Source organism: Macrobrachium nipponense, chromosome 6, assembly GCF_015104395.2.
Source record: "Macrobrachium nipponense isolate FS-2020 chromosome 6, ASM1510439v2, whole genome shotgun sequence".
Lineage (NCBI taxonomy): Eukaryota > Metazoa > Arthropoda > Malacostraca > Decapoda > Palaemonidae > Macrobrachium > Macrobrachium nipponense.
Window position 1 is genome coordinate 92,805,365 of NC_061108.1, and position 27,345 is coordinate 92,832,709.

At 35.2% G+C, this 27,345-nt stretch overlaps 1 protein-coding gene across 1 annotated transcript in view; it reads left to right on the forward strand.

Annotated features, from left to right (window-relative positions):
- Positions 1-22,809: 22,809 nt before the first annotated feature.
- Positions 22,810-27,345, forward strand: part of LOC135216581 (clotting factor G beta subunit-like) — a 46,223-nt gene continuing 41,687 nt past the window's right edge. The window contains exon 1 of the mRNA XM_064251960.1: positions 22,810-22,899. The gene's annotated coding sequence lies outside the window, so the exon portion shown is untranslated. The remainder of the gene's footprint in view (positions 22,900-27,345) is intronic.

Consider the following 27,345-nt stretch of genomic DNA (forward strand, 5'->3'; position numbering starts at 1 on the left):
ACCCAAGAAATTCTGTCGACATCTGCCTCGAAAGGTTACTTTTTCATAGAATTTTACTCCTGAATTATTAGGCTACATTTTGACTGAAATCAACTAAGCCAAACCTCGCATGGCAAAAACACAAAAGAATTGGAGGTCAACACTTCACGCTGGACTCCAACAAAACATGCTCTTGGCTGAGACACAGTTACACAACCCTACCTCTTTTGGTGCCCTGAGGAAAGAGACAGAGGATGCTCTAAGCCTCATTGTCACTTCGTATTACACACAAAATCTCTTTTTTTCTTTCTTGTAATTTCGTCTTTCTTGTAATGCAACTTGTAGAGCTCTGCATCACTAATAAGGTCTTTTCCTTTGGAGATAACTTTTACCGTCAAAAATAAAATTCGGTTGCAGTATGGGGTAGTCCGCTCAGTCCCGTTGTTAGCAAACTTATATATGTAGTATTTCGAAAACAGCAATTATAAACCCTATCAAACCTGCAGAAATTATTTGGCTTTGTTATGTAGACGACATCTTAACATACTGGAAAAGTGAGTGGGGTTACTTTGATGTCTTTCTACAAGAATTAAATTACTTAGTCCCCAGCATAAAATTCAAAGTAAAATGGGAAAACAATAACCAAATCCCCTTTTAGATGTCTTAATCATTAGAACTAATAACAATTACAAATTCACTGTCTTCAGAAAAAACAACATTCTCACTTTCATATATACATTTTTACAGCTATCATGACATTTTAGTTAAACTCGCATAGCAAGTAACCTATTTCTAGAGCCGTGAGAATTTGCTCTCCAGAATTTCTTAACAAAGAACTTTAAACATCAGAAATCAACTTATCATGTTAAAATTACCCAAGCACATGATAGGAAAGCCATGTAAAAGCTAAGAGCCTTTTTTACAAACCCACAGAAAACAAAATAAGGAGAAATACACAGACAAAATCGTAATCCCTCACATGGACAATTTATGAGAGATCATAAAAACCTTAGGCTACTCCAACCCTTTCATCTTCCCTTATCCGCATCGCATCTACTACGTAATCTTTACCTAACGTCCCCAGAAACCAGTTTTCAAAATATAGGAGTTTATGAAATTCCCTGTAGGGAGGGGCTGTGATAAGTCATACATGGATACACAAGTAAATCTCTCTCGGGGAGATTAACTCATCATAAACGCTCAGTTAGATATGGACAAATAGTTCGGCAATTTTCCATCATATAAATAACACAAACCATACCATGGATTGGAACTCATCCCTAATTTTATACAAGAGCAGCTGTCGATATAAATGTCAAAAGGTGGAATCTTCAATGATAAAACAAGATAATGGGTATGAACCTCTCCAATAGAGCCTGGGATTCTGACCATATATATAATGTCTTCCTTAAAGCAACGATGAAGAGGATTAAGACAATCAACAGAACCAACAGCGGCTCAGCGATGACCCTAGGCATACCCCCCATAAGGGTATTTTTCCCATTATACATTTTCGCCAATGTTAACCTCATTCTGTCATTGCAACTGCTTGATAAGGGTGTTAGTCAGACCACCGAAATATAGTCCTTAGCTTAAGCCAAAGTGTTTCAATGGACCATTTATACTTGAGATGTATCCTGTTTTAAACTGAGGAATTTCATTTACACGCGCACGCGCACACACATAAATATATATACTATATATAGATATATATATAATAATATATTATATATATATATATAATATAATATATATATATATATATAATATTACTAAAGTGTTTTTTTTGATAAGCTTCTGTGGGATTAATGCTTTCTTAGTTTTTGCAATTTTGGTATTTTCCACATTTTTCTGTTTTCATTTACATTCACAATTTGATTAACTTATTGTTTTCATTAATTAATCATTGCCTATTTAATTGATTTAACACTTGTGAATTAATTTGCATTACTTAGAAATTCTTTTCAAGTTTTGTTGTTGTTTAGCACTTGTGAATTAATTTCCAAATTTTAGGTATTACCTAACACGCTTGTATCCAATTGGATTAATTAATTTTCTCGGATTTTTGTGATAAATTAATTTTGATTTAATTTACTTAATAATTAATTAATTAAAAATTAATGAAACTTTGTGTTGTCTTCAAGTAACAGTAAATTTCCTTGAGATAGTGAATTTCATTTATAAATTTCGAGTCTGATGATAAATTTTTGCATTTAAAATTTTCCTAAGTGTTTTATTTTTCTTCCACCAGATATTTAATTTTGTTTCGGCAGAAGTATAGAGTGGTAATTGAGCTGTTTTCCTTCAATTTAATTGAAGTGAGTTAGAAACTAGGGAAATACTTAGAATTTTAAAACGTTGTTGATGGAGTGATGCCCTTTAACTAATTTGATTACAAATAAGATTACCTAACATCTGTTTTAATGAACTTAGTCTGATTTTCTGGAATACTGGTAAGTTGTTTAAGGGATCACTGTTACCTTTAGAGTATCATCAAACTCGAAATTTATAAATGAAATTCACAATCTCAGGGAAATTTGCTGTTACTTGAAGACAACACAAGTTTAATTAATTTTTAATTAATTAGTTTATTAAGTAAAATTAAATGAAAATTAATTTATCACAAAAATCAAGAAAATTAATTAATCCAATTGGATTCAAACGTGTTAGGTAATACCTAAAATTTGCACCATCTTTTGCAAGCATAAAATGTTTCACATACATCTGCTACCTTTCATTTCATATAAGTAGTTATAAATGTTTTTGTATTGAAAACTATCTCACATTACTAGTAAATTAACTCTTATATCTCTCGATTTGTCAAAAGAGAATTTGTAGACTCGTAAGTAGCTTAAATCTTGAAATAGAAAGTTGTGAAGTCACTCAAGGAAATGACGAAACTCAATTTAATTCGAGAAAATTCTATAATCATATCTTTCATTTTAAAAGACTTTATTGTCTCAAGTCGTGTATTAATAAATTTTATTTTATGATTGTAATCCCACTTTCTCTCGACTTATTCGTTTTGGATAAAGAGGAATTTTTACGATACTAGCTGAACTTCGGGGCGGGTCCAAAAAAAAAAATTTGAGCCCATCAGGTCTGTATGTCTCGCCCATACAAGAGAGAGAGAGAGAGAGTTCATTATGAACTTGGAGCAAGGGACGTAAAGAGATCCTCTCTCTCCCGAGCCATTTTTTATTTTACATTAACGTAAAGATTTATACTTAGTGATTGGTCACTCGTAAATTTGAGCTTTGGTATTTTCTTAGTTATTTAAATATTAGTTTAGTGCTTATTGCGGAATCTGAACAAACATTGTACAAGTGTGTAATGGCGCCTTTTCGTTTTTGAAATATTGTGAATTGAGTGGTGAAATTTTGAAACTAGCTGCAGCAGAAATTGGTACCAAGGTAATGTGTTACTACAAGGTTTTTTATTTGCAACTAAATGAAAAACTAATGTTTATAGTGGTTTGGTGAAACAATTTCATTTTTTACGCATTGCAAATTTTGATGTTCTGTGTTTGTTTGTTTTTTTAATGTTTTTTGTGCATTTATCCATTTTTCTTATTGAAGTGATTGTTTGTGCATTTGTCCATTTTTCTTATTGAAGTGTGTTTTTTTATATTCTGTGTGATTATTTTTTCCTTTGGCAATTTTGGTATTTTCCACATTTTTCTATGTTTTCCGTTTGCATTCACAATTTGATTAACTTAATTGTTTTCGTTAATTAATTGTTGCATACTAATTGACTTTAACACTTGTGAATTAATTTGCATTTACTTAGAATTCTTTTCAAGTTTAAGTGTTTGTTTAGCACTTGTGAATTAATTTCCAAATTTTAGTTATTACCTAACACTTAGAATTTCAATTGAATAATTTAATTCCTTGATTAATTAAGTTTCTTGATTTTGTGATAAATTAATTTTGATTTAATTTTACTTAATAATTAATTCAAGAATTAATTAAACTTTGTGTTGTTTTCAAGTAACAATAAATTTCCCTGAGATTATGAATTTTCACTTATAAATTTAGAATTTGATAATAAACTTTTGTATTTAAAATTTTTATAAGTGTTTTCTTTTTCACCAGTATATCTAGTTTTGTTTAGGTAGGAACATAGAGTGGTAATTAAGCTGTTTTCCTTCAATTTAATTGAAGTGAGTTAGAACCAGGGATGTACTTAGACTTTTAAGATCAGGGAAACAATTAGACTTTTAAGTTGTTGATGGAGTGATGCCCTTTAATTAATTTAATTACATATAAGATTACCTCACACCGTTTTAATGAACTTTGTCTGATTTCTGCAATACTGGTAAGTGGTTTAAGGGATCACTGTTGCCTTTTGAGTATTCAGTCGTATTTACCTGTGATGAAGGTTCAGGTGTCTGGCTGTTGTGAGCAACTCATTTCATGACTGGTAAGTGTAGTAACCAGATATTTGGCTCTCCGTCACAATATATATATATATATATATATATATATATATATATATATATATATCTATATATATATATATATATATATATATATATATATTTCTATTCACGAGCACTAGGCTATCCAAATCAGTTCATGATCATGTGCTAGAGCGAACGTGTTTTTGAAAGATGTCAGATTTTGATGAAACATTTGATATTTTGTAATGAAAGCCTTAAGGATCAAGAGTTTTTAGTAAGATTTCATAAATTAAATAATATGCAAGGACACAGCAGCAGTGAAATTTATTCAAATATATACATATTTTTCTTTTTACGAGGAGATATGATTGCCGGCTGCTCACCACACACTGGGAGAATAAACTGCAAAGTGAAAATAGGTAGGTTTATGAATGAATGTAAAAAGAATATGGTCTCTCTCTCTCTCTTTCCTCTCTCTCTCTCTCTCCTCTCTCTACTCCGCACACTTTAAGCATACCGCAGAATATGTTCATGGACACTTTGTTTTATTTATGTGACAGGTATTGACAAACTCAGTACCTGTCACAGTAGCATCACTTTTACCTTGGAGGAGGAACAGGATTCTAAACTGACCTTGTTTTTAGATATTTCAATTTTCAAAGAAAATTTCCATTTCAATGGAACTATTTTTAGAAAAAGACCCTTCACCGGGTTGGGTCAAACTTTTATAGCTCCTGCTTTTCTAATTTCAAACCAAATTCTCCACACGCATACACCGTGCTTTAACTCTCACTTCTAATTGGGCACTTTTTCATGAAGAAAGCCTATTCTTGCAACAATAATAACAATTGCTTTCCAAACAAAACTTTATGTAGAATACTTTTCCAGACTACTGAACATATCATTTAACCCTAATAGTAATCTTTAACATCCTTTCAACTCCCTATATACGCTATTTTCCAAATTTTACATGATGATAGCTTAGAAAAGGATTCCTTAGGATCATTCAGAAGTACTTGGGGCCATTGGACATCAAACTCATCCCCAAATAATCCAAAAAACAATCAGCTCGCTCTTCCGGTTTAAAGATTGGCTTTGCCCTTGGATGTCATCTGGTGTTGCTTATGAATATAGCACTTGTCCCAGATGTAGTCTGGGAGCATATGTCGGATCTACCAGGCGGCTTCTAAGGGTCAGTGCCGTGATTTTCCCTACGACTGGGAATAGTTCCGGTCCCGAGATATTTTGGACTTTTGACAGCCTAACCGCTAGGAACAGCTGGCGAACCTTTGTTTTAAGGTCAAAGAAAATGGTGTGGAGCTTTACAGGTTTTTATTCCAAAAATGTACTATAGTTAACTCTATTATTTACATTATCCACAAAATGAGACACTATCAAAGCCCAAATAGCAATTATCGCTATAAGGGGGACCATGTGGTCCTTAGGGGACACGTGAAACAATTGGTACAACGTACTGCATAATAAAATGAAAAAAAAAAGAGACCAAAATTCCCAACATGAGTCACGGAACGAGTTTTCTAAGGTTATCAAACATTGGCATACCGCTGCCCAAAGTCTAGATAATATAAATCAACGACCTAATTCCCAAACATGATGACACAATTACTATAACGTATCTGGCTGTGAAAGAGAGGCACCTAACACTTCACGTCTTCCTACCTGTCTAGTGCTTTGGAGGTGAAGAATGAACCGGTCGTTCCCGCCCTGGGACGGGTGTCGATTTTCTTTTTTCCTTTTTTTCCTTGGGGGGACAAAGGTTTATTTGAGGCTCCCCCTCCCCTCCTGAAAGTGGGTGGGGGTGGCCAGCGAAGTTGCTTAACCAGGTGAGGGTTCCAGAATGGTGTTGTAAAGCCCCCCGAGAAGTTGTTTAGAAATATCAACAAAGTAGGAGCAATTTGAAGCCACTTTTCTAAGGCTGTGAGAGGCAAGTCATTCAAGCGCTCATTTTTCATGGTAGTTCGTAAATACGCTTTCACTAAACTAAGCACTGAAAACAGTCGTTCATTGCTGGTAGTAGGTACTGGAAGGGTGATGAGAATTTCAACAATTTTAAGAAATACTGAGTAGGCACATTCTAATGGTTTGAGTTCATCATACATTTCAAACAAATTCTTAGGCTTTTCATTCTTAGTTAGAAAGTGACTCTTTGCCAAAAAAATTTGGGCATTTAGAAGGATTTCATCTGTGTACTATATCCTTATAAAACTATACTATGGTAGACAGTTTTTTTATCATTTAAAAAGTCACTAGATTTTACAGTCTAGTGCATTCATTGCTGTTATCACTGGCATATTATGAATGTATCTATTATTGACATCAGAGAGAAATCTGTCAAATATGTCAAAATAGAATTGTTCTGAATGACACCACTGGAGCAAGACTTGCATTGTCCTCACTCATTCCTAGAGTTGAATCAGTTGAAAAGTCTTTTAACTTAGATGAGATCTTTTGGATCCTCATAGGTCTCCTTACTTAATTGGAGTCTTTCAAGTTTGTATCAATCTCATATGCAGCAGAAAAAATCTTAACCTTGTCAAAGATATTAGAGAAACTTTCATTTGTTCTCAAGACCTGTAGTTCTTTAATAGTTGACTATATGAGAGAGCAAGCTTCAGATAGCAATATTTCCTTTGCTTGTAGCTGGTCTGACAAGCTGTTGGTAACTTTCAAGACTTTTTCTGCAACATGAAGATTCATTACAAACTTGAAAGACAGCAACTGTTTGTTGAGTTTACTTGCTTCAGCTGCAGCTTCTGAATCAGAGCTCTCTTCAACTTTGTGAAACACTGCTAACAAACTTCCATAACGAAGCTTAACCTTTGCAACTGACTGATAATGGTAAGACCATCTTGTTATAGTTTGTCTTTCTAATGTCAAAACTTGCAGGTCTTCTGCTTTTTGTGCCTCTATGAAAAGTTGGTACCTTGTATTTACTGTTCGTTATAAATGTGTACAGTGTGTTAATACCTGAAAATAATGAAGAGAGACCACCGATATTCTTTACACAGTCACCCAGTACTAAATTAAACCTGTGGGCATGGCAATGTATGTACACTGCTTGGGAAATTTTAACTCGTGGTTGTGCCTGAACGACACCAAAGCATCCACTCATGATACTTGCCCCATCATAGCACTGTGCCACATAGTTTGACCAAATTAAACCAGATATAAAATCTGCTAAACTTGCTGCATCAATGTACTAATGACATGTTCCTTCACAACTCCTTCACTAAAGTACTTAACCTGAATAGCCAACTATTCTTTTTTTTTTTTTTGACAAGTCTTTGTCGCATCAACCGTAACAGAAACAACTGAGCTGATTATGCTTTACATAGTATGTGTTTGATATGATTTCCAATAACTGATATTAAGTCATTCTAATACTGAGGACTTGTGTAGTGGCCATATCGTCTATCTAGCTTTTTCTTTAAAGAAGGATTAGATTCTGCAATTAGCTCAATAGTTTCTTTAAAATTTCCTGAATTAAATACATTATCACCCTCCTTATGACCACGAAAAAACAATCCTTGCCTTCCCAGTAGAGCAGCAACTTGCAAAAGAAGTTTTACATGTTCCCTGTTTTCCTCAATCTCCTGTTGCCTAACAGAAGATAAAGATGATGCTACAGATTGGGTAGAACCTGACTGAATACCTTTGAACGGGTAAATATTACGTTATGTAGCTATTTATTTATATTGTTCTGAACATGTTAAAAATAACTAATTTAAATTAATCTCTCTCTACACTTCAACCTTATTTATATTTTTCGACACTTGTTTCGTGAACAGTGACCTTATAATAATTATATATATAAATATATTTTACATATAAATTTTTTCCTATCACTGATTTAAAGACCCCCTAGAAAGCTTGTGGGGGCGAGCGCCCATCACTGCCCAGCCCCCAAAAAATGATGCCCCTGCCCTGGGAGAAACCTCGCATTGGATTACTTTTTTTTTTTTTTTTGTTTTTTTTTTTTTTTTTTTTTTTTTTATCCAAGAATTCTGAATGCGTTGGATATTTTCGCATTTGTATATCAAATTAAAATACATAGTCTTTCCCGGATTTCAGACCTTTATTACAGACAAACCATGTTAGGTAGAGGTAGAAAGTTTCCTTCAAATTCAACAACAATGAGAAAAGTTTTTTTGACATTACTAATAAATTTCAACATGTACCCCCTTCATTGCCCGGAGTACGTCTCAGTGAAATTCTATCTCACGCCAGCTATTCTCCAACATTTCCATAGCTACCGTTGCTAGAGCTGCTGTTATCCTCACTTTTAAGGTCTCAACATTAGGTACTGGTGTACTATACACTTTATCCTTGATATAACCCCATAAGAAAAAATCAAAAGGGGTAATGTCTGGCAAAGGGGGGTGGCCATTCCGTTGGGCCATCTCTCCCAATCCAGCAGTTGGATAAGGTTGCATCCAGAAAGGTATGAACAACCAAACCCTAGTGCTGAAACAGTAACCTTGGCTGAAACTCTTCTAACTGAGGTGCAGCATAATGCTCCAGCATGTCCAGACAATCATTGTTGATATGGTGGGTTTCAGCAAAGGAAAAAGGTCAATAACCCTGTCGTGCATAAGACAACACCAAACATTCAATTTGGGGCTGTCTCGTTCTTGTTCAATCACAACATGTGGGTGTTCTGATCCCCAGATGCATACGTTATGCCTTGCCACAAGTATGAAAGGTAGCTTCATCAGAAAAAACGACATGCTTAAGATAATCATTGTCTTTGTGAATGAGACTAACAATCTCTGTAGCAAATGCTTCACGCTGGGATCTGTCATTTGGCTTTAATTCTTGAGCAAGTTAAACCTTGTATGCATGCAGGCATAGGTGTTTGTTTAACACTTTATGCACAGTGCTCCGAAACATCCGTAGTCCGATCGAAGCACGACGAACCGATTTTTGGAAGGCGGCGTCGTGCACAGCAACAACAGATGCATCACTCACACTAGGTCTACTGTATCTCTTACGGCCTTCAACACTTACAGTCTCTGTGAACTTTTTATACCAGTCTTTAATGCTTTAAACATCCAGTGTATCTCGTTGATACTCAATTCAGAACTTGCACTGAGCTGCAACAGGTGATTTTGTTTCGTGGTACCATAATACACACTGGGATTTCTCCTGCAATGACACCATTTCTGTTATTCTTGACTCAGCTGGCAGATACTGATCACAGTGGCATCTGTAGGCAAACAAAAGAAACTTTAGTAATTGCTCAACAGAATGGGAAAGTTGTACGGTCATATCAACAGTAATTTTAAAGTTATTAATTTTATTAATCAGGGAATGACTTTATGGACACCCTGTACAATAATAAATGCTTCCCCAGTGCACTAAACTGTAGGAAAAATCAATTTCCAAGGTAAAGTAGGTGTGAGGCAATTATGATTAAAGGCGCCGCAGTTACCTAGAAATATAGTTTCCATAATGACTGTAAATCATAAAAGCACTTAGCTTGAACTTATTAAGCATTTAAACCAGTCTACATTTGCTGCCGCATTTTGGGGAGGCAAAAGTGCAATTTTTTTTTTTTTTTTTTTTTTACATTCCATAATGACAATGTAATTTTAAATATGTACTTACTGTAATCACCATGATAATATCAATAGAATTCATGATAATTAACAGAACTATTCTCAGAATTAACAGGAAAAACAAGACGACTTAAAGGATCAAACGATCGAGATGTTGAAGGCAAGAAAGCTGTTACTTAACTGAAATTATGTAGTACACAATTAGTAGAGATGAAGACTAGAATAGCCTATTTGGATAATTAGCCTTGTGATTAATCGAGAGAATTTGGGGAGGTGGGGGAATGATGTCATTAATACAAGGAGGCAAAGATACATAACATTACATCAACCTAAGGAAAACTTATCATAAGGGCCTACTTCAATGAGCACTTCGAGCCTCCTTGTCAAATTGGATTTTGGCTTATCTTGTCATGCAGCTTCGTTGGCTTTGGGCTACTGCCCAAGCAGCTTGAAATTTACATTAAATATCAGGGAGGTACCTTGCCCATTCAGCTTTGGTGGGGTCAGCCCAGGCCTTGTAACAAGATATCGAGTGGGCCTCCGGTAGTCTGTGCATGCATAGAGCAACTCGAAGGGAATGTAACTTTTGGTTTTGGAAGGAGCCTTCTGGATGGCAAAGAGTGCGTATGGGAGGTTCTCCTCCTTGGAGGCTCCTCCTTTCTGCTCCAGCTTGGTCGGAGTATTGTCCAAGGTCTGTGGAATCTTTCAATGATGTCTTGGATCTCTGTATGGTATGGCGTTGAATGGATAGGCTTGATGCCATGGCTGGCCTGCTGTCTTTGAACTCCTTGGACATGAAATGACTCCCTTGGTCACTCTGGATTGTCACCAGAAAACCGAAGTGAAAGAAGAACTGAATTAGTGCCTTTACAGTATTTTTGGCACTCTTGCTTTGCTCAGGGGTAGACTCTGGGTCCCGGGTGAAGCAGTCTATTGTTGTGAGGCAATGAATGTTCCCTGACTTGCTCTTGGATATGCCCCTGGGACATATCAAGAGCCCCTTTCAGGAAGTCTATGCAGACTTTCCTGAAAGGGGATTCCCCTGAGGGGATGTTCTTCCTTGGTGCATTTGGGATGACTCCATTTGCTTTGCCTTGTTATCTGATATGTTGGGCACAACATGACAAATGCTTGACTGTCCGGTGGAGGCCTGGCCAACAAAATTTTCCCACAATGGCTCGGGTTGCTTGGGTGACACAGGAGTGTCCTCCAAGGACATCATGGGCCAGAGGAAGGAGGTCCTGTTGCAAGGATGGAGGTACTACCATCAGTTAATGAAGGATATGTGGCAGCTTATTCCTCCCCTAGGTTATTCAGTATAGCACCTCATTTCTAAAGAAGGAAGTCCTCCTTCACCAAATCTTGTACTTTGTCCTCATTGGTAGCTGCCTCTGAGTGGTGGCATCACAGTGATGTGTTCAGTCTGGTCTCGGATGAGGTGTTTCCTGCCCAAGGTTGGGCCCGAGGCATCCATCCTTGTAATGAGGAGTGTGCAGAAGGCTCAGAAACAGGCTCAATGGGTAGGGTGCCATGCTGGTCATGCAGTCATGGCACCACTGCCAGACTGGTCATGCAACCATGGCACCACTGCCAGTCCAAGGTCATAGGGAGTAAGCCTTCATCAGGAGGAGGAATCTCCTCTGTGGAACCTTTGGAGTGGGATGTAGTCATGCCTCATGGTGGGACCAGGGGGGACCTCTCCATTGGACGAGATGCTCCTTCTCAGAGAAGCAGCACCAGTGATGACCCATGAGGAGATCTTTACCTTCCCCATCAATCCAGCTGATGGTCATTCATTGGTCCTCGTCAACAACAGCGCCAGGGAGGTAGTACTCGGTTTTGGTGATGAGGCTAACCTCCAAACTGGAGGCCTACCCACTCAGTAGTTGGTTTAGTACATACAATTGTCTGGACTGGCTTCGTCTGGTGTGCCGCCTTGGCATGGAACTGATTGGTAGAGTGCCCAAGTCTTTTGCAGTTTCCACATACTACTTTCTTGAAAAGGTGCCATTCCGGGGTTATTGAGAGTGGACTTGAGGGTGCCCTGAGGGATGTATCTTCCGGCCAAAGTAGCTTTGTTGTGTATAGTAAGTGTCCCAGCTATCAGCCAGCAATATCACTCAGTGATCTTCTTAGCAGCTTTGTCACTTAAGTGTGTTACAAACGCTAGAGGGACGTAGGACAGGAGGTCCTTGAGCTGGAGCAACTGAAGGATGTCATCAATGGTGGTAGCCTTTAGGGATTCTAGTCATCTCTAGAGGGCCTAAGCCTTTTTCAAGATACATTTGGTACAGGTCTGACTGGCTGCTTTTGGGATGCTTTGCCAACGCTGTCTCCAGTGATCAGAGGTAATTTCAAAGGCCCTTACAATGGCCTTGTGAACTTGCTCCAGGTGTCACTTATCAGCAGGGTCAAGGGCATTAAATGTTATGGCACCATTCCTGTCAAGGTGTCTCCCCAGGATCAGTACTACTCCCTCTGGAGGAGGCTGGTAAGTATTCAAGACTCTCTTGACATAATCGAGCCAGGCCTCAGACACAGCTTGAGCCCATTTCCAGATGAGAGTGCCAACACTGCCGAGTGTTGAATGTGGTGAAGGGGACACTGGGTTGGGTATGTCTTGGACGCCCATAGCAAGTTGATGCACTCTTTCTTTCTCCCTTTCAGGTTGTTCCGTAGAACTCAAATTCAGGGTGTTCTGAAGAACTCGGTTTCAGGGTGTTCTGTAGAACTCAGTTTCAGGGTGTTCCTTAGAACTCAGGTTTTGCTCATTTATTTGGTTCAGGATATCCTGTAGATTCAGTTTGTTTGGTTTGAACAGGATTGGGAAGTCTGTAAGGACTTCAAGGTGTTCGAATGAACAGATTGGGATGGACTTTGGATTTGTTTGAATGAACTGATTGAGGAAGTCAGTCAAGACTTTGGATCACTTGAGTGAACAAGATCAGGGTTTCTCGGGAGACTCATTGTGTTCGAATAAACGATTTCAGCGTTTCAAAAGACTCAAGGTGTTTGAAAGAATTAATCCAGTGTGTCTCGGAGGACTCTGTTTGAAAGAATGAATAAGAAATCTTATATGGACTTGGTTGTTCGAAATGAACATATAAGAACTATTGTATGGAATTGGATTGTTCGAAATTAACGGATAAGAAGTCTTGTTTGGACTTGGATTATTCAAAATTAATGGATAAGAAGTGTTGTATGGATCTGGATTGTTCGAAATGAACAGATAAAAGTTTTGTATGGACTTGGATTGTTCACAAAATGAACGTATAAGATTTCTTGTATGGACTTGGACTGTTCAGAATAAACGTATAAGAAGTTTTATATGGATTTGGATTGTTCGAAATGAGCGGATAAGAAGTCATATGGACTTGGATTGTTCGAAATGAACAAAAAAGTCTTGTAATGGACTTGGATTGGTTTCCGAAATTGAATGGATAAGAAGTCTTATATGGTCGTTGATGGTTCGAAATGAATGAAATGATTCGAAATGTACGAATAAGAAATCTTATATGGACTTTAATTGTTTGAAATGAACGAAAAAGTCTTGTATGGACTTGGATTTTAGATGTTCAAATGAACGGGATTTAGCACAAGGGTTAATGTAAGCCTTTAGGTATATTTTACTTGCTGAGAAAAGCTTACAGAACTAATAGTAGGCTTACATGGGTTATACACTTATGGTGTGTGAGGTGCTGTTGCACTGTTGAAATAATTTTAAGGGTGGCAGGCCCGAGCTGCCGACGCCCCTGTGCACAGAAGTGATTTTACGGTAAACAAAATGGACCTAAACTCTACCTGTAGTGGCCTGAACCCTTTGTTTACGTCTAGTCGGCCTTGAGATCATTGCGGTTGGCTAGGCACGCACACAGCCGTCTAGCTGATGTCTGGGTGAATTTTCCGAGGCTTGGGAGATTCCCTCGCAGTAATGAATGAAAGGGTATGTGTGGGTTCCAGCCATGCACATGCTGCCATACTTTTCAATAGATAAATTCACTGGAATACTGTGGGTTGCCTGAGGAATATTCGACTCATTTATAGAATTTAACATTTTATTACGTATTAATAAAATAAGCTGTTGGAAGAAAATGACATACATGAGCACTGTGTGTGTGCACTGCTTAGATAACTGGATTTTAAAATTACTCAAATTAAGTATGGCAAATGTGTTAGGAGGTCCACATAGCCTGGAATGAAGATTCCAACACGGAATTTACGTCTCTTGACTTGAGGAAAAAAAATTAATAAATTTCTATATACTTCCTAATTTTACCAATCGAGAGAGAGAGAGAGAGAGAGAGAGAGAGAGAGAGAGGATAAATCCAGTGAGACATAAATTTCTGGGTTTTCAGGCCGTAGTTGGCTGCATACAAAATGTGCCTGACTAGGAATTCAGGACTTTCAGACTGTCCTTATCACATGGACGAAGGAATAACTCTTCAACTTATTTCCCTCCCTAGCTTTCCTATTCTTGAGAACATGCAGGCTAACATGCATTAGCACAAAAAATTTCGTGCAATGGTTAATAGGCTCTCTCTCTTCTCATGAACTAAATTGGGCATGCACGTGGTCTATCAATACTTAACACTGGTTTGCAGTCACTTTTCACACCTAGAATAAACCTAAACAAAAAATATCGAAACTTGCACTTAGGCTATGGAACTGGCTCTTCTCGTGTGATAAAAAAAGGGGTTTATGCTACCAGGGTCGTCTTTAATCTTGCAACAGCTTTAGCAATTGCTGTTCAGTTGACAGTCACAATTGCAGAGAGCAACTACAAGATCTGGCATTGGTCGCAGACTGCTATGTCTCCACCTGAGATACTTACTGGGATTCTGGGAATAGGCTATGATTACCAAGGGAACTACCATATCTTGGCTAAATCTGACTTGTAAGAGTGTCTTAAGCAGATCCATAGAAGAGTCAATCAAAGGAAAAATAATGTCTTAGGGCCTTCTTCAGATGAGGTAAAGATTACATCAATATTGAGGTTCACTTAATCGATAATGTTTACATAATACAAACAGATCAGAACAATGAGGAATTTTTTATGAGGCAAATAATAACAAGGTCCTGCTAAATGAATGTATCATGCACCGAATAAATATTCTATACCAATAAGGCCACTGTGCATGGGCTAGAGCCAAAGAGTTTATTCCACAGTCAAGGCCGATCTGCAATGAATTACAAGACAGTTACTTGCGAGAAACAAAGAGAACTGAGGGAACTCATGGACGGTGCCAGACAACTCGGCTTACAATCTCTAAATGCAGAGTTACACTAACACTTAAGATTTCAACACAAATTGACTTAAGATACTCGCACAATAAAACAGAAAATAAAACCAGGCAGAGGAATAACAAGATTGTGACTGGTTAAAAGAAATCTTATTCATGTATTACTTTACCTTTGTCAGGATGAACGGTGTCTTTATCAGATAGGGACTCAGCAATGGAAGGAGGAGAGCAACGGGATGCCACTAACTAAGAGATAAAGGCTCAACGACGAACTTGTGGAAGGAGTACAAGGGACAGGCAAAGGGGAAGACTGGGAAGTGTCTTACTATGATAGTTTTATTTTTATGGAATAAAAATTATCTAGCCGACGCCATGGCCAATGATTTCGAGCCAAGAGTCGAAAAACATTCATTACGTAAGCAAGGTAAACACCGTTTGACAAAATGTTGCCCCACCCATCCACCAGACAGTAACTCATTCACCTTGTTCCATCAGCTCTGAAACACCCATAGCTTTCCAACATCGGCCAATAACAAAATCCCACCCAGTTGCCATAATTTGTTAGCTTAATGAAATAATCTATCATCTAATGTTAAACTTAATTTCTGAGGAGGCCATGTCTTATTGAACAGTGAAAAAAACATGAGAAAGACTTTATGAATGGCGGAACGATACATAGATGTGGGTGGGGTCACTATCTGTGCTAGCGTAGTAATACTACTGTAGCAGTAGTGCCGCAACAGTAGTAATAGCAGTAATATACATGAATTAAACGTTTAGGCCAACTGCTGGGATCCTTGAGGATCATTTAGCACTTCTTACAACTACTCAAGAAATTAGTTTTTATAGCCAGAAGTTAAATTTTCTAATCCAACAATGCCCATGATAGCCTTCAGTGTTATCCTGAATTATAACGAGGCCAAAGTGGGTGGAGCCTCATGAAGTCATCATTCTGACAATAATTATTGGTGAAGGTTTAAAGCCAAATACGGCACCGGCTTTTTTTTTTTTCAGTAAATAGGTAGATAGCTGATAAATAAAATTGCTTGACATTGGGTATAGCAGTTATCAAATCAAGCTTGTCTACTATATTTTTGAAAATTAAAATTACCAACTATCCCTACATCTTGGCAATCTGATTGTGACCTATGAAGTAGACTGTAATTTCTTAGGACACTTATTTTGGGAGTTAGACTAATAATCGAGGTGTTTTTGTATTTAACATATTTTGTTGGTTTGTTCATTATGACAATTATCAGTGGAGAGGTTTCAGAGTTCATAAAAGTGTACTGCTTTGCTTGTATTTAAAATTTTTATGTCATTGTTGCCAGAGGTCTAGCCTTCGTTACGTATAGCTCATCATCCATCGAGAAAGAGGGAAGAAATACTGTCATAAGTTACATAATGAGTGCGTTCGAAACCTTTTCTCTGAGTAAGTTGGCCGTCTTAAAAAAAAAAAGTCACTTTTACATTATAAGTACCAAAATTTATTCAACATACGTAATGCATAATAGTCAAAATTTATGTGTAGATATAATATGTAGTCTGAATAAGCGTTATATTATGAAATGCATAGATAAAAAGTTATTGCGAAAAGACCGTGTTACAGAGGCCCTGAATCTCATAGTAGGTTAAGTTCTGGGCGATTCTCATAGCGAATTGCCGATCGGTATATTTAGATTTAGATACTATTTTTACTGATGATAAAGTGTTCACCATGGTTTTAAACCGTCCTGATTTTAAGTTGTTTGAATTGGCAGTGCGGGACACTGCCTTTATTTTTAATGATGCGGTATACGTGCAAGTTGAAGGGTGGGAATGGGTAACCCACTGAGTTGCACATTCGCTAACATTTTTATGCACAAATTTAAGAGAGCTGCTGGACAGTTGTCCCTCTTCTTTTAAACCCTTATTTCATCGCCGATATATGGATGACACTTACATTCCAACATCAAATTTACGTATTGAATTGGAAAACAATAACACACTTAGATTACGATTGTTATCCGTGATGACGATCGTTTTCACACAGGTATTTTTCGAAAGGAAACGTTCACAGACAGGTCTTGGTCTTAACTTTTATATTTTTTTTGTTTTTTTTTTCAATTTTAAATCAAATTCGTTTCTACCCTCCTCCAGAGAGCCATGACATTAACTTTTGCTTGGAGTCTTTTCCACAAAGAAATCGGAATCTTTTACGATTATTTTAGATCAAATTGTTACCCTCCTGATCTCTTTATGAAATATGTCAGAAAAAACTCTGGAAATTTCATTTCATCCTCCAGCAGCAATACATTTGGCCCAGAAACTCTAGTTTTACATACCATTTCCTTATATGCATGGCACCTCTTTTTTTTTTTTTTTGTTTTTTTTTTTTTTTTTTACCTCACTTAAGGAGAATTTTAACTAATCATTTTCCAGCTGTTGATGTTAAGTTTGTCTTAATGAACCCTAGGACTATCGGTAATACATTGCGTCATAAAGAGAGATTACCTCCCTTAATGCAATCCGGCGTTGTCTATATTTATAATTGCTGCCGATGCAATAGGCAGACTTACGTTTTTGGAAACACACGCCGCTTGCTTAAGGTGAGATGGGATGCACACATGGTATTAGGTATTAGTTTCCGTACAGGGTGTACGGAAACTGTCCAACCCAGAACTATCTAATATTAGGAATCATGGGAAATTTAGTAAAAACAGTATAATCTATAGGGATTTCAAGATATTGTTATCAAGTCCATACGAACACCACCTTCCAATATTAGAATCTCCAGCTATAAAGAAACTAGTTCCAATAAACAACCACTCTTCATCTGTTCCCTTGTACATAGTTTAACCTATGCCCTTCTTGTTAACTTTCGATGCGTTTTCCATAAAGCAACTGAACGTCGTTGAAACAAGGTGTCTTTTGTAACTACTCCTAATTTTAATAATGCCTTTTTATTTATTTATATATTTTGTTTTGTTTTATTTTTTTTAGAGTAACTTGTATTTCAATGTTGTAACTTCCCTCGTATTACTTTATTGAATGTATGTCAACAAAAATAATTTAATGCTGTATTGCATGTCAGTTTTTTATCTTTTTTTTTAACCTAGATAATGAGACATTGGTCTCGAAACGCCGTGATACGAATAAAATGACTTATGTTTAATGCTTTCTTCTTTAACGCCTTCTGATTTATACACATACATAACATACATACATAGATATATGTTGTAGGCAATCGCCTTTGTAGCAATAGCTTCTTTGATGCAGACTTTTTCATATTTCCTCACTTCTGCTTTCGAGAATAGTATACAAATTGCTTTCCATTTATTGCTACGGTCAGCTTCACCCTATCTTGGACTTTCTCAAGGAAGAATTGATATATACAGACATCCTCTGCTCTATTGATACTGGTAGGGTCGGATTAGGTGAGTTGCCATAGTTTTCATTTACATTGTTAGATTGCTTCCTGCGTGGTGTTCTGCCGTGGCTCTTAGGCCTTGGATCTCTCTTCTCGTTCCAACAGACGGAAAAGGACGATCAGCTTCGGTTTGGGTGTTGAAACTTGGTTTGCTTGTGCCTCTAAAAAACTGGATTCTGTTATTGTTATGTCCTAATATGAATTGCATCTCTATTTCATTTTAGCATTATTTATCAAGTCTTGTGATGATGGTTTCTTGTCTTGTTTGTCAGTGTTGTGTTGGAAGATGGCTCCTATGTTTCTGTGGGCAAGCAATCTACGTCTGAGAGTTGCAGATGTTCTCCCAACGTAGTTTTCTCTGGAAGGAATGCATTCTTCCTTGGGGCAAATGAATTTATAAAATACATTACTGGCCATCTCCTTAGGTGTGGGTGGTGCACATGTTCTATTTCTCATAACAAGTGATGCAAGTAGGTATGGTTTGCAAGTGATGTTTATGTCGGTATAGGTACTCGTGGTTTAACGTTATTTTTAATGATTTTCTTGATGATATTGTTGTTATATTTATTTTTACAAAGTTATCTTGGTGTATTTTTATTGTTATCCTGTCTTCTCACCTTGTTGGTCTGTGGTGTTGTCTTGCTTATAGTATCTGCCAAAAATCTTGCGTATTTCTGATTGTATCATTTTGTCTTCAAATCCGTTGTTTGAGAGTAGCTGTTGTATTCTATCTAGCTCCCGGTGTGTTAGTCTTCCACTTGGTGCAATGGGTGAAGCAAATTATTTAAGTTTTCCGAAAGATTGAGAGAATTCCGGATGTGTGAACTAGATACAGTTCCAAGTAACGGGGATAGCAGTTTAGCGATATATTGGATAGTTTTATAAGCAATTGCTTGAAACTGTATCTAATTCACGCATCCGGAATTCTCTTGATCTTGTGGAAAAAATTGAATATCATTGTATTAAACCCTAGTGATATCTTTGTCAGTTTTGATGTATGTTCCTTGTTTACAAAAGTCCCTATTGACTCTGTGCTAGAATATTTGATTAATGAACTTGTATAACATGAATTACCTAATGTCCTTTAGTCACATAATTTCATTGACTAGTTGTGTATTTGTGATTGCAGATTTACTTTTAATGGAGAATATTATCAACAAATATTTGGTATGGCTATGGGTAACCCCTTATCACCTCTCCTTCAAACTTATATATGGAATTCTTTGAAAGACAACACCTCCCGAATATCACACTTGTCCCTTTAAAATGGTTAGATATGTAGATGAAATCTTTGTATTCTTACCTATTGGTATCGATGTATACGATGTATTGTCTAAATTAAATAATTTAGTGCCATCCATAAAATTCACTGTTGAAATTAAAATAACAATGTCACCCCTTTCCTAGATGTATAATATATAGAGAGACTTTCCAATGCAAATTCAGTATTTATAGAAAACCCACAAATAATCTAACATATGTATATTTTTTATTATTCTGGCCACCATTTTAACGTTAAAATTTCCTTTTTTCTTCTTCCATGTTCTTATGTGCTGTGAGGATTACGAGTCCACTGTAAAAAGCTAACAAACATTTTTATAATGTTGTTAACAATGAAAAAGAAACCCCTAAAAATATACTTAGCTTGCCTTACTTTCGAGGATTTGAAACCATAAAATCAATATCTAAATCTTTTAATGTTGATGTTGTTTCTCTTACAACAATACCATTAAATGTATGCTAATTAAGAATAGTCCCGTAACAAATAAAAACATCATTTACAAAATTCCATGTAACGGATTGCCCGTCTTTTTATATCGGCCAATCAAGCAAAGTTTTAAATGTACAAATAAAGCAGCATGTATCCAGTTAGAACAGCCCAGACTTCAAATGCACTCTTTACCAATCTGAGCGAAAAACCTCATTGTATAAATTGGGGCGATAGCTCTGTAATTGTTAGGTCTAATAATTATGTTTCAAGAAATTTACCAGAATCAGCAATTATACAAATCGCTAATAAAAAACACCTAAATTTTAGACTGGATTGTACCGTTTGGACCCATATATCTGTAAAATGTTTATGAGGGACTTAAAATAGATGAATTTAACTACTAATTAATTAGTCCCACATGTTTCTATATACTGATTTTTCTTGTGCTTGCTATATCTACACATAATTAATGTATGTTTCCCACTCATTGTCCGAACAATTTTGTAAATTCATGTTGTTATTAATACAAAGTGTATTGTTTTTCATATTAACTTGCCTTTCACTGGTGTGCTTGCCACTCTCAAATCCTTAATCTAGCTTTCAGGATTTTGCAAATTTTGTACTGTCCTTTTGTATATGCCTTTGTTTCTAAAACAAAATGTATTGTTTTCTCACTAACTTACTGTGACCACGTGTGGGTGGCTGCTTTTAAGTCTTTACTCTAGCCCATACACATTTTTTTTTTCGTTTCTTTAAAGTGATTTGGACCTTTTCTTAATCCTGTAATGTCCATTTATATATGCTTACCTATACTGTTTCTCATTGTTCTTCTCAGTCTTGCCATTATTAAAGGGTCGTTGAGACCAAAAGATCTCAGGCAGTTCTCATTTTTCATTTCTTCTGTGGCATTATCTTTATTTATATATATATATATTATATATATATATATATATATATATATATATATATATATATATATTGTGTGTGTGTGTGTGTGTGTGTGTGTTGTGTATGTATGTATGTATGTATGTATGATGTATATATATATATATATATATATATATATAGATATATATATATATATATATATATATACATACACACACATATATAATATATATATATATATATATATATATATATATATATATATACTATAATATATATATATAGATATAAATATAATATATATATATATATTATATATATATATTTATATATATATATACAATATATACATATATATACCTATTATATATATATAATTATAATAATTATTATATAGAAAAAATTTTTAATATTTTAAAATTAAAATTTTATAATTACATATGATATCATTATATAATATATAATTCTATATATATACATAATATATTATATATTATATAATATATATTTAATATATATTGGTTGTTGTGTTGTGTGTATATATATTATATATTATATAGATATATATATATAATAAATTATAGATATATATTATATATGTATATCTTATTATTATATTTTAATATAATATATATATATTCATATAATAATTCCAGTGATTCAAGAGTGAAGTGGCAGTGATCGCTGTCACTTCTTTTCTTAGGAGCCACTACCTGTTATGGGAAACATTCTGATTTTAAAGGATTAATATATATATATATATATATATATATATATATATATATATATATATATATATATATATATATATATACATATATATATACATATATATATATATATATATATATATATATATATATATATATATATATACATATATAATATATATATATATATATATGTGTGTGTGTATCTATATATATATATATATATATATATATATATATATATATATATATATATATATATATATATTAATCCTTTAAAATCAGAATGTTTTCCATAACAGGTAGTGGCTCCTAAGAAAGAAGTGACAGCGATCACTGCCACTTCACTCTTGAATCACTGAATCGTGGATGAATCCACTATGCGGAGAAACTTCTACAACACTAGTTTCCTCATATACCTATAAAGTGATGATATCTATCTTGCGCGCACTTATTTGCTTCCTGGATGTTTAGGTTCCTCCTTTCCGATATCAACATACATACATACATACATGCATATATATGTATATATATATATATATATATAATAATATATAGTATATATATATATATTATATATATATATATATATATATATATATATATACAAATATATCAAGAGAGAGAGAGAGAAGCAATTCTTATTACTCCTTTTTTACTTTGCACACTTTCATCAGTGTATCCTGTGAAAGTCTGCTACAACAGTTTTGAAGACCTTTTGACTTGTTTAAGAATGCATGTTCATTATTACTGCAATAAATAAAGTAATATTTCGCTTACCGGAATACACATGAAAGTTTCCATCGACATCTATTTCTGACAGTGAGTTTAGAATAAACATTATATTTTCAACGTTCATTTCTTTGTAAATTTTTTCTCGATGAAGTCGGGTGTGGACGATACTTCTTGGAACCTGATGCCAAAGTAGCGATAACGTCCCGCCGGCTGATCAGAAGAAATACTTGCGAGTGGAATTTCAAGGTAAGGTTAAGAACTCACGGAATTAGTGTGAACTGCAAAAGCAGTTAACATTACAGACAGGCACATTGCATGCAACAATTTCTTTGACGTTTAAGTGGCTTGAAATTTTTGTATTTGTTAGTTTCTCTGACTTTCTTTTCATTGACAAACTCTTGAAAGTCCATCTTCTTAAATTTCCCCCGATTTTTATCTTTTTTTTTTTTTTAACGGTAGATTATTCTTTCCTTAAGGACAACGCGCCCCATTATTATCATTTTCTTTATTTTCCCTCCTTTCTTCGGGATTTAGTATTTAAAGAGTTTTAAGGCAAAGTTGCCCCGCAAGATTGAAAAGTATATGATTCTCATTAAATTTTAAAGGGACGGCCTACAGTTTTCCATGGTAGACAGCTGGTACACATCTTAAGCAACGAACAATAACTTTGAGGCCCAAGAATTCCTACTGAAGATCTTCTGGAATATCATGAACATCTGCTGCAAATGGATTCCTAATGGAAGATCTGAGAAGGCATTCCTGGTTAAAGATGACCCATCCCTTGTCATTTCTAACGCCGGAAAGTATCATTGAAATTCAGCTGCATAAACAACTGAGTATTTGTATCTGAATGGGCTTCCTTTTCCCCGAAAATGGCTGGCAAGCATAGAAAATGAACCGGAGTTCTGATTTCTCAAGAAAAAGACCCGATGATGCATTGTTGAGAGAACAGATTTGCACCTTTCCATTGCACCTGAAGATCCATTTTCTTCAGGATTCCAAATATACTTTCAAAGTATGCAGGTTCTAATTCTGCCTATGTAGCATATTTTTACAATTCTCTTTCACTTGAGACTGGAGAAAGAAAACCAATTCTTCAGATTTTTTCTAAACTTTGTTGATTATGTTCCCTGCTGTTAACCACAGTACAGCAGCGCAGAAAGCAACACTTCAAAGTTGGGACTCGCGTATTGGCATAGTTTTTAGGACAGCCTGGTGTTCATACTGTCGATGTAACTAACCACCTTCACCAACTCTTTTGAAAGGTGTTTCAGGTGATCAGGGAGTGACTTTAATTAATACCAGTGCTTCTGGAAAAAAATAATGGGAACAAAGACCAGGACAGAGTATAGATGCAGAGATACTCATAGATACTACATATGAGGCAATGCAGCAGTATACAAACGATGAAATAAATTATGACATGATAACCCAAAATAAAATCCCAAAGAGGTTGTACCCGGATCTTCATACCGATGGAAATAGCAAGCAAAAAAGAAAGACATAGTCGGCACCAATTTGAAAATAGGGTATTGCAGATTCGATGACAGATGTCACTACAAGCATCCCAACATAGTCACAATTATTTAGATTTATGGCAAATGTACATACCTAGACGGCTATGAGGAAGGAAAAGGATGTAAGTTTCAACAACAAAAAATATAGATATATGCACCCTATAGCCATGAAAAAAAAAAAATCAAAAAAATTCAAAAATTCAAATCGTAAAACTGAAGCAAATAAAGAAAGGAACAAAGAACATGAGGTGAAGGAAAAAAAGCAAGCCATCACCGCATTATGAAATGTCAGCATCGAGATATCAGGTATCAGTACCTAGGTACAGTGCAAGTAACGAGCACTATATCTACGATGCCAGGGGATGGTGCAGATACGAGATAAATGCAGACACATTACAGAAATGAATAAATAGAAGATGGAAGATCAAAATGTATTGGAAAAGTTGGATTTTCTGAAAATGAAGAACAAAGAACATATCAGAACAGGAAAGGAGACATGGGAAAATCCTTATTATTACCCAAATTAAATTATGGGGATAACACGCAAACCATCATAGTGATGAATGCGCAGGGTTTAGTTACGAGTAACTCAAAAAGAAAAATAGAGTTCTTAGAAGAACTAACCTAAACTGAAAAAAATAGATATAATGAATATAAGTGAAACCTGGTATTCCAAAGAGACTGGTAATGATGATCAGATAAACGGGGTTCCAAACTTATAGTTCAGATAGAAATAATAGGAATCAAGGGGAACCGCAATGTATGGGAGAGACATAAATCAAGGAAAAATGTATGATAAAATATAGTAACAATGAATCTGAATTAATAGCGGTAGAATTTGAATCTGAAAAATTTGTGAACATCATAATATACAGACCCCAATACTAAAGAGTTTTACATAATAATAGATAAATTGGTTGCAGAAATCACAAAGACTGGACTATACTCCTATCCGGAGAATAACTTTGTTTCCCTTCGTAGATTGGAAACAACAAATAGGAGATTGTGGTTGTAAATAATAATCCATATAAAAAGAGAGAGTAAATAGGAGCACAGAAGATAAGAGGCAATTCGAAAAGCTATTAGATATGCTACTAGAACATAACATTCAGCAAATAAATCACCTGCCAACAAGAAAGGATAATATTTTAGACCTGGTATTTGTGAACAAGGTGAATTATGTTAAAGAAATAAGTGTATAATACGAGTATTTCAGACCATAATGTTATAGAATTAACAGTCCGTTCCAAAGCAAGTGAAAACAGAGATAAGCAAGATATGAAAAAGTGGGAAGGATATGGAAAATACAATTTCTGAAATATAAAATGGTCAGAAATAAATGAAGAATTAAACAAAAAAATGGGAAAACATATTGTAAGGGATAATATACAGGTAAATACGGATATATTATATTAAATATTAGAGGAAATAGTGGATAAGTATACCACAGAAGAAAAGTAAACATCAGTCGTCATACCAAGAGACAGAAGGGTCTTATTCCAGAAAATCAGAAAGTGGAAAAAAAGGTCTTGCAAAAGAAAACGAATGCATGGAAAGTGATGGACTAAAAAGTAAGATAGAAAATGCAGAACAAAAGATTATGCAATCAAAGAAAATGAAAAACGGGACTTAGAAGAAAAGACCCTAGAAAATATGAAGCAAAACCGCAAACTATTTTACTCATATGCGAAAAGATTAATGAAAGAAGAGCAGAAATAGGCCCCTCTAGGAAATGAAAGGCAATAACAAATGAAAAAAAAAGGAATATACAACTTATTAGCAGAAAGACATAAGAGAGAATTTACACCTAGAATTGATAATGAAGACAATGATACAGAAATAAGAGATGAAAATAGTGAAATATTTATCGGACATAGATATTAATGAAGCCGATATTGTGCAGGCTATTAAATAAAAACTAAAAATGGATCAGCAGCTGGACCAGACAGCATCCCTGCCCTTTGTCAAAGAAAGTAGTTCATTCTATCGCAAAAGCCACTCGCAATATTATTAAGACAAAGTGAAGATACAGACAAGATTTATGATGAACAAATTAGCATATACAGTGGTGCCCCCATATTCGCGTTCTCCGGATTCGCAGACTCACACTTGCGGATTTCTCTCGGGAACGTTTCCCGCATTATTCGCGGAAAATTCGCGCATTCGCGGTATTTTTTCTATGAGAAATATCCACAAATTCCTGGTTTTTTTTATCAATTTCATCATAAAATGCACTTTTTGTGATAAAACTATTAAAAAAACCAAGTATGAAAATTTTTAGTGGTTGTTTTTCTTGAGTTTTAACTAACAAAATAGGCTGTTTTTAGCGTTTTTATAGGGTTCCAAACATTCGCGGGTTCTAACTATTCACGGGGAGGGGGGTCTGGTACGCATCCCCGCGAATACGAGGGACCACTGTATTACCCCTACTTTCAAAGTGGATGAAGACTAGAGGCAAGTAATTATAGGCCTGTGAGTCTAACATCACATATTATTAAAGTGTATGAAAGGGTAATGAAGAAAATTATAATGAAACATTTAATGAAAAATAATTTGTTTAATATAGAACAATATGGTTTTGTACCCGGAAAAAGTACACAAACCCATCTGTTAGTCCACCGTGAGAACATATATAAAAATATGATAAACAAAAAAGATACAGATGTGGTTTACCTAGACTTTGCAAAAGCTTTTGACAATGTAGATCATCATTTATTAGCGAAGAAAATTAGAAAACATAATATTGTGGACAAAGTAAGAATATGGATAAAAGAATTTTTGCAAAACAGAAAACAGATAGTGATGGCAAAACATGAGAAATCGGATGAAGCTAAGGTAATATCCGGTGTGCCACAAGGTACTGTGTTAGCTGCATTGCTGTTTGTTATTATGATTGCAGACATATTAAGGACTCTGTAGTGAGAAGTTTCGCCAATGACACAAGAATAAGTAAGGAAATTACTTGTGATGAAGATAGAACTTGCTACAAAGAGACCTAAAAAAATATATGAATGAGCAGAGATAAATAGGATGGTATTTAACTCTGATAAATTTGAATCTATAATTATGGAGATAAAGAACGAATGCTATATGCATATAGGGCACTTAATAACAATACAATCACAAATAAGGAAGCAGTTAAAGACCTTGGTGTGATGTTGAATAGGAATCTGTT